At 40.0% G+C, this 15,287-nt stretch overlaps 1 protein-coding gene and 1 non-coding gene across 2 annotated transcripts in view; one reads left to right on the forward strand and one right to left on the reverse strand.

Annotated features, from left to right (window-relative positions):
* The window catches only part of LOC126481147 (probable cytochrome P450 301a1, mitochondrial), a 517,008-nt gene that overhangs the window by 478,641 nt on the left and 23,080 nt on the right, over positions 1-15,287 (reverse strand). The gene's annotated exons all lie outside the window — the stretch shown is intronic.
* Trnap-cgg (transfer RNA proline (anticodon CGG)) lies at positions 2,723-2,797 on the forward strand. The gene has a single exon. It is a non-coding gene; the product is annotated as a tRNA-Pro (tRNA).

The raw sequence follows: 15,287 nt of genomic DNA on the forward strand, positions 1-15,287 counted from the left end.
CACTTGTGGCGTGAAGATGGAGTGCTGCTATTCCAAATGAAAGTGAGCTTCGTCGCCAAACGAAACAATACTAATTCCCATAATATCACGCGGCAACAGTGCAGTTTGAACGTCCTTACGCAACTGTTCAGAAGTTACGATGATGTTATTTCATATAATTCAATAATTGTCACCCTGTATATGCACGTAGTCCTAACTGGACTATTAATGGCAAAAGGTTGTTTACAGTTACAACAGAGTTGGCTTCAGTGTACGTTATACCAATCTACAGTGCCCTGTTACGCGGGTGATGAGTTGACAACATTATTAATTCATTTTTCCTTAGTACGTAACACGGTTAAAATAAAAAATTATTAACGTAGGTTTTTTGAACAAGATATCTGTACTTTTTAATATTATGTTCAGTTTAAAGTGTGCCGCAGTAAATTATGCCACTGCTGCGTTCACGCAATTACCTCCATCTGTAACTGTAAAAGTAGAACATTATTCGCTGGTTTTAGTTACAACGACATTATTTGCTTCATACAAATATTTTTAAAAGCATAAAATAATATATAAAACTATAAACCGTACGAATTGTAAAATAATGTTGATACATGTTATCAAAGCATCACACGTGCAAATAGGGCATTGTACGTGTAGATTGGTATGACGTACGCTGCGTGGTAACTGTAACCAGCGACCCAGCGTGAACTCAGCCTTTGACGTGAATAGTCTAGTTGGGACTATGTAGATATACAAGTGGCCTTAATGTTTTCTCTTACATTTATTAGTATGTATTTTATGACTGACTCACAGTTAAAGTTCATATAACTGTGCATTTAATAAGCCAAGCCAGTTGTCTTGAAAGGTATGTGTATATAATTTAGTAGGTAATTTTCTTGTTTTTGGATGTCTTAGGACGCGCATATAATATTTGTATCGTTTTGTTATATGCGCCCAGCCTCGCCAGAGAAGCTGCGCTGCCCGAAGACTAGTTAGGTCACCATTGCTCTGCAAAGATGTGCAGATGTCAAGTGTTCATCGTGAGGAGATAAGGAGTTGCAGCAGTGGTGACATGGCGGCAAGCTTGTACAGGAAGGACGAAGAACATGGTGCTCTTGGGATTTATTTTATTTATCTGCTGGAAGATATAATTATTCCAAAAGGAGTATTATCATTGTGCATTGAATGAGATGTATTTACTACTTTGAGAAGATGGGTATGTAAGGTAGGGAGTGAACATATTTTGCTTTGCTGCAGCAGCATTTAGTTCGGCATTCTTGGTTGAACACAGATATCCAAATTAGGAATTTCTTGCTGTCTTTATAAAGTTTTTTCCACAGTCAGTTTTAATGGATTTGAAAAAAACGAAAAGAATTGAATCATTAGTGAGAGCACTTTCGTTTCAGAATAAATTTTCATGTTGACTTACAGTTTTGTATTTCTTCAGCGTTGATCTTATGTAATTGTAATTTGTAATGAAATATTTTCTTGTTGCTTACTAAGCGTCAAATGGTGAAATTTTACAAATGGAATAGCGTCAAGAACTTTTTTTGAGATGAATTCTTTTTAAGCCAGTTTCTTGATAAGAATTTTTTTCTAGAGAGCAACGTCATTATCCAGCTCCCATTACCTGAAGAACATTCCTTTTTATGAGAGATAAATTTCATGTAAACCAAGTTTGCATTGCATGTACTTAAGAGATCACATTGCACTACTGCGATTCTCTGTAGTTACTAGCGGTTCAGAAATTAAGATACGCCTTTTCTTCTTTTTGTACGAGAGCAGGCACGCAGTGTTTTTCATTGTGACATAGGTAAGCCAAATACAGGCGATACGAGTTTACAGTATCAAAGGGTCAATTAGCAGTGTCGAGTATAATAAATCTCATTAAAGTTCAGTCTTTTTTTTCATTCATAAAGAGACTATACATTCACAAAGAGACGATCCAGAAGTAAAGCAGAAGGTGCACATTCACACAATCATCTTTATCTTTTTTATTTATCAAGCTAACTTTCAACCTTAATGAAAATGGTTCCTTATATGTACTATAGCACTGAAATCTAGATATGCAATAAACATTATTTGCTTTGTAGGGAGCACATTGTGCTCATGTGGGAGTGATCTAGATGGTTGTAAAACAATAAACTGGTAGCCAAGATCGCAGGAATTCTTTTTATTTCATGATTACCGGTTTCGGCGAAACTAAAGCCGCCCTCATCGGATCTTAGGACACATACGGGTTACATTGTTTGCCTTGATGTTGTAACCTGTATGTGTCCTAAGATCCGATGATGGCGGCTTTAGTTTCGCCGAAACCGGTAATCATGGAATAAAAAGAATTCCTGCGATCTTGGCTACCAGTTTATTGTTTTACAAACATTATTTGGGACTGATTTCTGTAACTATTGCTACTTGGATTAAAAACAATGTTTTAATGAAACTTCCTGGCAGATTAAAACTGTGTGCCGGACCGAGACTCGAACTCGGGACCTTTGCCTCTCGCGGGCAAGTGCTCTACCAACTTCCTGGCAAGTTTCATATCAGCGCACACTCCGCTGCAGAGTGAAAATCTCATTCCGGAAACATCACCCAGGCTGTGGCTAAGCCATCTCTCCGCAATATCCTTTCTTTCAGGAGTGCTAGTTCAGCAAGGTTCGCAGAGGAGCTTCTGTAAAGTTTGGAAGGTAGGAGACGAAGTACTGGCAGAAGTAAAGCTGTGAGGACGGGGCATGAGTCGTGCTTGGGTAGCTCAGTTGGTAGAGCACTTGCCCGCGGAAGGCAAAGGTCCCGAGTTCGAGTCTCGGTCCGGCACACAGTTTTAATCTGCCAGGAAGTTTCATATCAGCGCACACTCCGCTGCAGAGTGAAAATCTCATTCTGGAATGTTTTAATGGTTTGAAATCGATGCTTGTTGTTAAATTAAGTGGGTTAAGGATTAATATTAAGTGCGTGTACCTCATCTAAGTGCATCAGAAACGTATTAAGAGACAAATTTTGTTCTGGGTGTCTGAAGAGGTAGAGGGTGTGAAGGGGGTGGAATGTTAACGCGTGAGGGAAGGTAGGTCGTCAGATTGTGGTCATGCACAGTAATGGATTCCGAGTGGGGGGGGGGGGGCGGGAAGAGGCTTAAGGCCCCCTCTCCAAAAAAGAAGCATCTGGGTCCACCCTTGACAAACCTCAAATTAAACTCGATATTAACCTAATGTCTTAGTACTATACTACCTACAGCACAATTTTCTTCACTGGTTAAGTAATTTATTTTAAGTAGGTGTAATATGTTTTCAAATTTTACATTTCTCTAAGAAGGTGCTTATGTGACTAGTTTTTAAATCGCTCGCCACCCATTCCGAACGCACCTACATACACAGACCACTGCCACCGCCAACCGCTCGCCTGATACGAGTGTGCTGCTGTACGCATAGGGCATTGTTGTATGGTTTGTCCAATCAGACACAATAGAATGCGCTGTTCAAGCGGTTTTTAATTGTAATCAAGGCCTGCTCTTGTTCGTATTTGTCAGATTTTCAAAAAAATGACATCGAAACGTAGACAAGGAGATCTTCGTTCGTTTCTTTTTTTACTGAAAAGGAAGAAGGAAGAGGTAGAATCGAGCGAAGATGAAGCAGTATTACCTGGAAACAATGTCGGTGACTTATCTTGTCCACTCAACGTTCATCAGGTACATCTGTCTGATTATTTGCTATGTACTGAATGAAATTTCGCCGGCCGGTGTGGCCGTGCGGTTAAAGGCGCTTCAGTCTGGAACCGCGTGACCGCTACGGTCGCAGGTTCGAATCCTGCCTCGGGCATGGATGTGTGTGATGTCCTTAGGTTAGTTAGGTTTAATTAGTTCTAAGTTCTAGGCGACTGATGACCTCAGAAGCTAAGTCGCATAGTGCTCAGAGCCATTTGAACCATTTTTTGAATGAAATTTATACAAACACGATTAGTCGAGTTTGTAACTTTTTATTGTGTTGAGTTCGTTGATCTCTTGGTCTGTGTGGTGTGGGTGGCTGTGGACTGTACTCTGGATCAGTACTGGGAAGTTAATGATTTTTCCCTCTAAATTTGGTGGTTTTGTGTACCTGTCTAGTGTGCAGATTTTTCATCTACTGTCTCGTGTGAATTATGGCGAATTTTAAAAAGATTTGGGTGGTTATGGCAAAACTATTTTTTAAAATCACTTGATCTATTCTACATACACCAAACGGTACTATTTAATTTGCTAACGTCTAGTAGCTCTTAAATTTATATCACCTTAACATTGCAATTGCGTGCTCAGTGCATATCTGTAGTGTCGATGATAATGTGGTGTATCTTATATCACTTGCTGTTGTTTTAGTACTAAACATGTGTAAAGTAAAGGGACAGTATACCCAGAAATTTCGTGCAGAATCGCTACGCGGTAGTAAATTTGCAGCCTGGCTAGAAAGAATTCAAGGCGATGACAGAAGAGTATATTGCAAGTTTTACCGTAATATTTTGTTAGCGTGTTCTGCGGCAATAATAAGCTACAGTGACGTAACAAAACACACAAGACATCGGCAGCACCATTGTCAACAAACAAAAATAGCGTGAAAGAGTATTCAAAAGCGAATCAAGCTGAGGGTCCCTTTGCATTACTTGTTTCCACCCATGTTCGATCATGTCATGTCACCACTTAACTGATTCGTGCAAGAGTAAATTCACAGACAGTAATATTGCCAGAAAACTTAAAGTACGTAGAACAAAATGTAGTGCAGCTATAAAACGTGTAAAAGGCGGTACTTTGTGAAAAATTTGCGGTAAGATATCGGTGGCAGCATGTACATCATTCTAATTAATGAATCAACAGATAGCGCGACCAAATTTTTAGGACTAACAATAATATAATACAGTGCTGCAACTAATGCGATCATTTCAATATTTTTTAAATTAGCCGATCCCGAACATTATAATGCACAGTGTAATGTGACAGCAATTAAAGACACGCCTCAAGAATTGAAATTAGAGCTAAACAAGCTGCAAGTGTAGGCACAGACAATACGAATGTAATTGTAGGTGTTCACACTGGTGTCAATCAAATTTTAAAAAATGTAATTCTGAATTTATTTGTTATAAAATTTGTAAGCCATTAAACTCAACTTGCTACTTCTGCTGCAAGTGAGACGCTCCAGGAAATCTGGACGGCTTTGTTAGGGAAACGAATAATTGGTTTTTGCATTCTTCAACTCGCCGACAGTTGAATAGTGATATTTATCAGACTGTCAGGGGCAGAACCCCTTAAAATTCCACGCGCATGTGATATTCGATGGTTGTCCGTTGAGCCTACGGTAACAAGGACTACAGATCAGCTGTTAGACGTTAGAGCTTAGAACGCTCATTGAAACAACGCGAATCGAAGACAACTGGTACACTGCAGAAATGCTTTGTTCAGTGTTTTCTCATGAATCCAGTTAGGCGTATTTAAATATTTCCAAGAAGATTTTTTCAAATTTGCATCTTGTTAATAACATTTTGAACTCAACACAGAGCATCCATGTAAGCTGTTAACTAACCACGTTGTACTAACAGAATCATTAATAAAAAAAAGTTTTCGTCCCTACACATCCTATGCACCTATGCAAAGAAAATTAAATTTAGACTTTGAAAACCTTCATCATCATCATCATCATTTAAGACTGATTATGCCTTTCAGCGTTCAGTCTGGAGCATAGTCCCCTTTATAAAATTCCTCCATGATCCCCTATTCCGTGCTAACATTGGTGCCTCTTCTGATATTAAGCCTATTACTTCAAAATCATTCTTAACCGAATCCAGGTACCTTCTCCTTGGTCTGCCCCGGCTCCCCCTACCCTCTACTGCTGAACCCATGAGTCTCTTGGGTAACCTTGCTTCTCCCATGCGTGTAACATGACCCCACCATCTAAGCCTATTCGCCCTGACTGCTACATCTATAGAGTTCACTCCCAGTTTTTCTTTGATTTCCTCATTGTGGACACCCTCCTGCCATTGTTCCCATCTACTAGTACCTGCAATCATCCTAGCTACTTTCATATCCGTAACCGCAACCTTGTTGATAAGGTAACCTGAATCCACCCAGCTTTCGCTCCCATACAACAAAGTTGGTCGAAAGATTGAACGGTGCACAGATAACTTAGTTTTGATACTGACTTCCTTCTTGCAGAAGAGAGTAGATCGTAGCTGAGCACTCACTGCATTAGCTTTGCTACACCTCGCTGCCAGTTCTTTCACTACGTTGCCATCCTGTGAGAATATGCATCCTAAGTACTTGAAACTGTCCACCTGTTCTAACTTTGTTTCTCCTATTTGGCACTCAATCCGTTTATATCTCTTTCCCACTGACATTAATTTCGCTTTTGAGATGCTAATCTTCATACCATAGTCCTTACATTTCTGACCTAGCTCTGAAATATTACTTTGCAAACTTTCAATCGAATCTGCCATCACAACTAAGTCATCCGCATATGCAAGACTGCTTATTTTGTGTTCACACATCTTAATCTCACACAGCCAGTGTATTGTTTTTAACATATGATCCATATATAATATGAACAACAGTGGAGACAGGTTGCAGCCTTGTCTTACCCCTGAAACTACTCTGAACCATGAACTCAATTTACCGTCAACTCTAACTACTGCCTGACTATCCATGTAAAGACCTTTAATTGCTTGCAAAAATTTGCCTCCTATTCCATAATCTCGTAGAACAGACAATAACTTCCTCCTAGGAACCTGGTCATATGCCTTTTCTAGATCTATGAAGCATAGGTACAATTCCCTGTTCCATTCATAACACTTCTCCATTCTTTGCCGTAAGTTAAAGATCTGGTCCTGACAACCTATAAGAGGCCTAAACCCACACTGATTTTCATCCAGTTGGTCCTCAACTAATACTCGCACTTTCCTTTCAACAATACCTGAGAAGATTTTACCCACAACGCTGATTAAAGAGATACCTCTGTAGTTGTTACAATCTTTTCTGTTTCCATGTTTAAAGATTGGTGTGATTACTGCTTTTGTCCAGTCTGATGGAACATGTCCCGACTCCCAGGCCATTTCAGTTATCCTGTGTAGCCATTTAAGTCCTGACATTCCACTGTATTTGATGAGTTCCGACTTAATTTCATCCACCCCAGCCGCTCCATTGCACTGCAATCTATTGACCATTTTCACCACTTCCTCAAATGTGATCCTATTTCCATCCTCATTCCTATCCCATTGTACATCGAAATCTGAAACATTACTGATCGTATTTTCACCTACATTGAGCAACTCTTCAAAATATTCACTCCATCTGCCCAAGGAATCCACAGGATTCACAAGCAGTTTTCCTGACCTGTCCAAAATACTTGTCATTTCCTTCTTACCTCCCTTTCGAAGACTGCTAATTACACTCCAGAATGGTTTTCCAGCAGCTTGACCCAAAGTCTCCAACCTGTTTCCAAAGTCTTCCCAAGATTTCTTCTTGGATGCTGCAATTATCTGTTTGACTTTGTTTCTTTCAACATAACTTTCTCTGTCTACCTGAGTTGTAGTATGTAGCCATTTTTGATATGCCTTCTTTTTCCTTTTACAGGCTGCCTTAACTGTGTCATTCCACCAAGCTGTTTGCTTCATGCTACCTTTACACACTACTGTTCCAAGACATTCTTTAGCCACTTCTAGTACTGTGTCCCTGTACCTTGTCCATTACTTTTCCAATGACGGTAATTGACTGCATTCAACTAACTGGTACCTTTCTGAGATCATTGTTATGTACTTGTGCCTGATTTCCTTATCCTGAAGTTTCTCCACTCTTATCCTCCTACATATGGACCTGACCTCCTGCACTTTCGGCCTCACAATACCAATTTCGCTGCAGATTAAATAATGATCAGTGTCATGAAAGAATCCCCTGAATACACGTGTGTCCCTCACAGCCTTCCTGAAATCCTGATCTGTCATTATATAGTCAATGACAGATCTGGTTCCCCTGCCTTCCCAAGTATACCGGTGAATGTTCTTATGTTTAAAACAGGAGTTTGTGATTACTAAGCCCATACTGGCACAGAAATCCAAGAGTTGTTTCCCGTTCCTGTTAGCCTCCATATCCTCTCCAAATTTACCCGTAACCTTTTCATACCCTTCTGTTCGATTTCCAATCCTGGCATTAAAATCACCCATGAGCAGAACGCTGTCCTTGTCCTTTACTCTAACAACTACATCACTGAGTGCATCATAAAAACTATCCATCTTATCTTGATCTGTCCCTTCACAATGCGAATATACTGACACAATCCTAATTTTCTTGCTAGACACTGTCAAATTCATCCACATCAGTCGTTCGTTTACATACCTCATTGCAACTACGCTGGGTTCCATTTCTTTCCTGATGTAAAGCCCTACACCCCATTGTGCTATTCCTGCTTTGACTCCTGATAGGTAGACCTTGTATTCTCCCTCATCCTCTTCTTTCTTACCCCTTACCCGAATGTCACTAACAGCTAAAACATCCAGCCCCATCTTACTTGCAGCCTCTGCCAGCTCTACCTTCTTCCCAGAGTAGCCCCCATTGATATTAATAGCTCTCCATCTTATTACCATTTGTTTGCCGAGTCGTATCTTAGGAGTCCCTGGTTTGTCAGTTAGAGGTGGGACTCCGTCACCTCCAAAGGTCCGAGGCATTTTGCTCTGATTGTTGCCAGCATCATATTTAAAGTACCAGGGAAGCAGGTTGCTAGCCTTACTTGCCCCGAGTCCCATTGGGTTTTACCCCTAACGGCTGAGGGACTAACCGGTGGATTTGGAAGTCTTTGCCGTATGAGCACAAAGGTGACCACGACTCAGAATATGTCCGAGATGCCCAGCCTTATTCCAAAGTTAACTGGTATCCCGACTGTCGGGACCACTTAACTTTGCCACTCATACGTTACCCATGGTTCATGAACTAGGACATGACTACAGGAACCCACACCATGAAAACCATTTAGATCCCAAAAGATATCTAGGATATTAGTTCGAAAACAAGTTTAATTAATTGAGAAAATCTTAATTATACCCAGAACAAGAACATGTCCTATGTCTGAGATGCATCCAGTTTGTGTACCAATTAATAATTCAGTTGTTACAAGACTTCCAGACAACAATGAAATTTTGGGGAGAATTTCACTTCTTTCAGTGTCCAAAGCTCTTCGTGTCGTTAAAAATTCAGCTGTTGCCAAATGGTCCGAAACAGAAGCTGTTAATTTCTGGTGTGAAGTGCTTCAACACAGAGATGCAAATGACGTCAACACATTTCACGAACTGACAACTTTTACGCCGTCACGAGTAATGTTACATGATCGAATACTTAACTGGAAAGACTTTTTAGCCAGATGAACGTTATTAAAACTAAAGCGAGAAATAAAATGAAATCCGAAATGATGAATTCGCATTTGTCGATTCGAGCAGGAATCGGAAGGAAGAAACAGTATTGCCACAATAATGAACTGCCAACAGAAGTGCTGACGCAGCTGGAACTTACAGATTTGTAACATGGGCAGCCACAGCCGTTGAAATTCATGGTGACTTGAAAGTGAATGAAACCGCAGACAGTTGTTAACTGATGGTTTATTGACCAGACCGGTCTCGCTGCGTTAAAGCAGCGTATTCGGATGTAAGTGGTGTCACATAAATTAGCGCATGGAGATGCTCCCAACGTTCTTAGTCAGAGAATCCACTACTGCTTTACCTTTAGGACTACTGGTTGCCGCATCCCCTGTACTATTCGCCCTCATGTTCCGCAGATTTTTATTCGTTGAGCACTTCCCCTCTTCATGGGGTTGGGTTCTCTGACCGAACGTTGTGGTGTCTCCACGTGTTAATTTATGTGACACCACTTACACCTGAAGATGTTGCTTTAACGCAGCGAAACCGATCGTGTTAATAGACAATCAGTTAACAGCTGTTTGCGGTTTCATTCAATTTCATGTGACCTGATTGGAACTGATGACGACATGTAACGCGTCTGAACATACTTGATCCGCTACTACCTCTACCTCTGGTGTTGAAACTTCCGTCGAGGAAGACGTTGATAACCCCGAGCTCTTCATTTTCTGAAACTTACTGGCAGATTAAAACTGTGTGCCGGACCGAGATTCGAACTTGAGAGTCTCGGTCCGGCACACAGTTTTAATCTGCCAGGAAGCTGCATATCAGCACACACTCCGCTGCAGAGTAAAAATCTCATTCTTCATTTTCTGTTAGGTACGTTCGCTGTGCCACATTTCATAATAATGTTCTAGCTTTAAACAAGGGTATAAATTGAATTGTCTCATACTTTCGGTTACTCAACATACTCAGTGCTTAAAAACAACGATCTATGGTTTTGTTAAAGGCACGATAAAAAATGTAGTGGTTTGTAGTGGTTTTGATTAAGTTCTTTTAGTGGGAAATCTCATTTCACTGTTGGCAACAAAAATGCTCTGAGCATTCGATCCTCTCTGCCTGCCCTACAAAGGACAGCGTGAAGTAATATTATAGCGTAAATGATGTAATGTAATATCAATCTTCGTGTGAATCCTTTTTTATATACAGTGCTATTTATCTAAAAGCGGTAAATAATTTTTAATGGGTTTAAGTACTCATCAATAAGAACAACTTTTACTGTGGGACCAACTTCAAAATCACGAAAATCAGCTGTTTCATACATTTTGGTCGATTAGGTTAGTTTGTATGTAACTTTTACAGGAACTAGCTGATTTCAAGTGTGCACCACAATAAAAGAAAAGCTTGATATTCATGAGTTTTATTTTAAACCCTTATAAGATTATTGGCCTATTGAAATAACCCTGTAATATAGTTCCTAAGAGTTACTTTAGTTGACTTTAGTTGTTGGTAAGTTGTTGATTTGCTTATGTATGATTCTCTGATTTGCGTAATAGTTGTAGTTTTTGTTTGCTGTTGTTACACATCCGGAACTAGTGTCAGTGGGAGTGGCTAGTACATCGACTACTTACGCTGAAAATACTTTTGATATTTCGTATGTGGTAGGAAAAGTACTCAGTGACGAGGAAAAGTATATCACCTGACCGAGTCTTCAGAACAACCTCGTAATTGTGAATATCCGGAGCAGACAGAGGGTGGACGAAAAAGAAAGTTCCGTTCTAATTGGCTAAAGGAATACTCTTGGCTAGTCTGTAGCCAACAACAAAACGGTGCATATTATTTGCCTTGCGTACTATATTCTGGTCCAGATAATGGGGGCAAGCATTCTGTGGCTCTAAGATATTTAGTCACTCGTCTACTTTGCAAATACAAAAAAAGCACTAAAATCTTCAGAAACCATTCTGCTACAGATTATCACAAAATGGCAGTTTTAAAAAGCACACATTTCAAACGTTCATATGAAAACTCTGAAAAAACTGAAAATAATTTAATCGAAATTGAGAAACTGAAAATGATTAAACCAAACAGAGAGCGGCTGATTCCTACAACAAAGACGATCATATTATGTGATCGAGAAAACCTACCGTTAAGAGGCCACCGATATTATGGTACACTAAGTGATGACATCAGCCAAGGAAAATTTCGAGCACTTTTAAAATTTCGCGTTAACTCAGTTGATTCGTCTCTCCAAAAACATTTAGAGACAGCTCCAAAAAATGCTACATATCTGAGCAGAACAACTCAGAATCAACTTATTGATTGTTGCCATTCTCTCGTTATTAAAAAGGTACTCGACAAAGTCAAAGAAGCAAAATATTATGCTGTCCTTGCCGACGAAACAACGGATGCCAGTGGTACAGAACAACTCAGTGTACGTATCAGGTACCTGAATTTACAAAAAAGCACAATACACGAAAACTTCATATGCTTTCTTTCTGCAACGGACATGACTGGCGCTGCATTAAGCGACTAAATCGTTCAAGAATTAAATCAAGTCGGCCTACAAGTTGAGAATTTGAGAGGTCAAGGTTATGATGGAGGTGCCAACATGTCTGGAAAGTTCAGTGGCGTAAATTCCAAATAAAGCAGCTCCAACCGCTAGCGATTTATATGTATTGTGCAGCACATAAACTAAACATAGCTATCGTGAGAGCCTGCAGCTTGCCTAGTATTCAATATGACGGGAGTTGTTAAGTCGTGTTACCAATTTTGTGCGCGAGTCAGCAAAAAGGTTGGAACTTACCAAGAGAGCTGTCCTTGAAAAACACCCAGAGGCAAAAAGAGTTAAGTTGCAAAGTCTTAGTGACACATGCTGGCTTGAAAGTCATGATGAACTCCTTCAATTCAAAGAGCCCTTTGACTCCATCGTACAGTTCCTTGAAGAAATGGATAGAACTTCTCCATAATCGGAAAGTGCAAGTCTTCTGGCTTCTATTCAACGATATGACTTTGTCTTAACTTTGACGGTAGCCGCTGCTGTATTTGAAATTACTGTCTCGCTTTCACGGCAACTTCAGGCTGTTGCATTAGATCTCAACATTTGCTGTGAGATGGTAGACAGTGTATAAGAACACTTTAACGATACAGAGAAACGAAATACGAAGAAATTTTCGAAGAGGCGTGTCATATTGTAGAACCTTTGGACATCACAGTGCAGGCACCCAGAGTCGCCAAACGTTCTGCTCATCGCTCAAATATAGAAGCACCTAATGCTAAGGAATACTACAGGTAAAATAAACCTTTAACACATACACTCGCTTTTTGCAGCATTTCTTTCTTTTCTGTTCTTTCGAGTTCGAGAATAATGTCATGTCGTGTTTTGTTTCAGATTGGATGTATTCCTTCGTTTCATCGATTTTGTATTAGGGCAGTTGACCAGTCGCTTTCCGAAAGCGGAGCGCTCTTCAATTCTCGACCTGTTCACCCTTATAGCAAGTGCCATCGTAAAAACAGAAAATCTGAACGTGTCTACAGCAGCGACTTGCATCATCCTCTCCCGTTATCGGGAGGAATAACTCTTTGGAAGGAGAGTGGAGAGACAGGGAACATCCCCCCCCAAACAGCAGCAGAGGCACATCAAGAGTCAAATGAGTTTTTCCCTAACATAAAAATTCTTTTACAAATTCTTGCAACATTACCACTATCTCCTTGTAGTGTAGAGCGTAGCTTCTCTTCGCTTAAACTGATAAAGTCGTACCTTCGTACGACAATGACAGATTGAGTGGTTTGGCTGCTATGTATATTCACCGAGATATATCTGGTAGGCTACAACCTATCGAAGTAATTGAAGAATTTTCAAAGCGTTATCCGATAAGACTCCCTATGCGTTAAATGGGCAAAATAAAATTATGTGTGCTTTTTAGTATATTAATGTTTACCTTGAGAAAACCTAAGCTCAGCTGGGTCAAGCCCCTCCCAAAACAGAATCCTGGATCCGCCACAGGTTATGCACTTCCCTTCTTTGTAAGTCTACGAAAAGAAGAGCGAGCAAGCGATTCCTCACACACTCCACACCACTACGTCACAAAAACCACAAAAACGACCCTTCCACAGCACGCCTTGCGAATCACTGACGACGAAAATAAAAACTTACTTATTAAACTGAAAATAACTCCACTGTGGATACAGGAGCTCGGTGAGGTAATTCTGTCCGCTCACATGAGAGAACTGGAGACCAACTGCTGGTGAGGCATAATCTGTCTGTAAATTGAAAAGCGAGCAGCGCTTATTGTGGGGGAAATTGCCTTTCCTGAAAGGACGCTACAGCACTGATGTGCACGATGACTAACAAGAGCCCTCTTGAGTGGGAGGTCGCAAACGACCAATGATGTTTATGGCATTCGTCGCCCCGCATATTGTTTACGATGTAACCATATTGTTGTTGTTGTTGTGGTCCTCAGTCCAGAGAATGGTTTGATGCAGCTCTCCATGCTACTCTGTCTTGTGCAAGCTTCTTCATCTCCAAGTACCTACTGCAATCTACATCCTTCTGAACCTGTGTAGTGTATTCAACTCTTAGTCTCCCTACACGCTGCCCTCCAATACTAAACTGGTCATCTCTTGATGCCTCAGAACTTGTCCTACCAACCGATCCCTTCTTCTAGTCAAGTTTTGCCACAAATTCCTCTTCTTCCCGATTCTATTCAGTATCTCCTCATTAGTTACGTGATCTACCCATCTAATCTTCAGCATTCCTCTGTAGCACCACATTCCGAAACTTCTATTCTCTTCTTGTCTAAACTATTTATTGTCCATGTTTCACTTTCATTCATGGCCACGATCCACACAAATATTCATGATTTGGATTTGCAGCTCCTTCTGTTTTCCATGTTTGCAGTTAAAATTGTTGGATGTAAGGACCACCAGTTTTGCAAAACACCGTTTCTTCCAGGTTCCCGAACATGCTTCAACACATCTGTGGCATCATCAGTGAGTTTCTGTTTTATTTAATCTGTAATGTGGACATTTTTTACTAAACGTTTACAAAATTACTGTAATATTTAGTTCAAACAACATTTGTTTCTTTTAGTTAATACCTTTACACTCGGCTTGCATGGTTTTTCAGGGCTATTTATTACAATCAAACGATGTAGATCAGAAATTTTTCATCAACATCGTTTGGTTGCAGATGACAAGCTACCTGTAATAAATAATACACAAGTGGCCCTGAAAAACCATGCAAGAAAAGGGTAAAGGTATTAACTAAAAGAAATAAATTGTTGTTTGAACTAAATATTCCCGTAATTTTGTAATCATTTAATAAAAATGTCGACATTACAGATTAAATAAAACAGAAACCCACTGATGATGGCACAGAGGCGCTGAAACATGTTAGGGAACTTGGAAAAAACGCTGTTTTGCATAACTGGCGGACCTTAAATCCAACAATACATACAAATACTTTCACAAAATACTTCCTGTAACTTAAATCTATACTCGACGTTAACAAATTTTCCTTCTTCGGAAAGGGCTTCCTTGCCATTGCCAGTCTACACTTTATATCCTCTCTGCTTCGACCATCATCAGTTATTTTGCTCCCCAAATAGCAAAACTCATCTACTACTTTAACTGTCTCATTTCCTAATCTAATTCCCTCAGCATCACCTGATTTAATTCGACTACATTCCATTATCCTCGTTTTGCTTTTGTTGATGTACATCTTATATCCTCATTTCAAGACACTGTCCATCCCGTTCAACTGCTCTTCCAGATCCTTTGCTGTCTCTGACAAAATTACAATGTCATCGGCAAACCTAAAAGTTTTTATTTCTTCTCCATGGATTTTAATTCCTACTTCAAATTTTTCTTTTGTTTTCTTTACTCCTTGCTCAATATATAGATTGATTAACATCGGGGATAGGCTACGACCCTGTCTCACTCCCTTCCCAACCACT

The sequence above is a fragment of the Schistocerca serialis genome, chromosome 5 (assembly GCF_023864345.2).
Source record: "Schistocerca serialis cubense isolate TAMUIC-IGC-003099 chromosome 5, iqSchSeri2.2, whole genome shotgun sequence".
NCBI classification, from domain to species: domain Eukaryota; kingdom Metazoa; phylum Arthropoda; class Insecta; order Orthoptera; family Acrididae; genus Schistocerca; species Schistocerca serialis.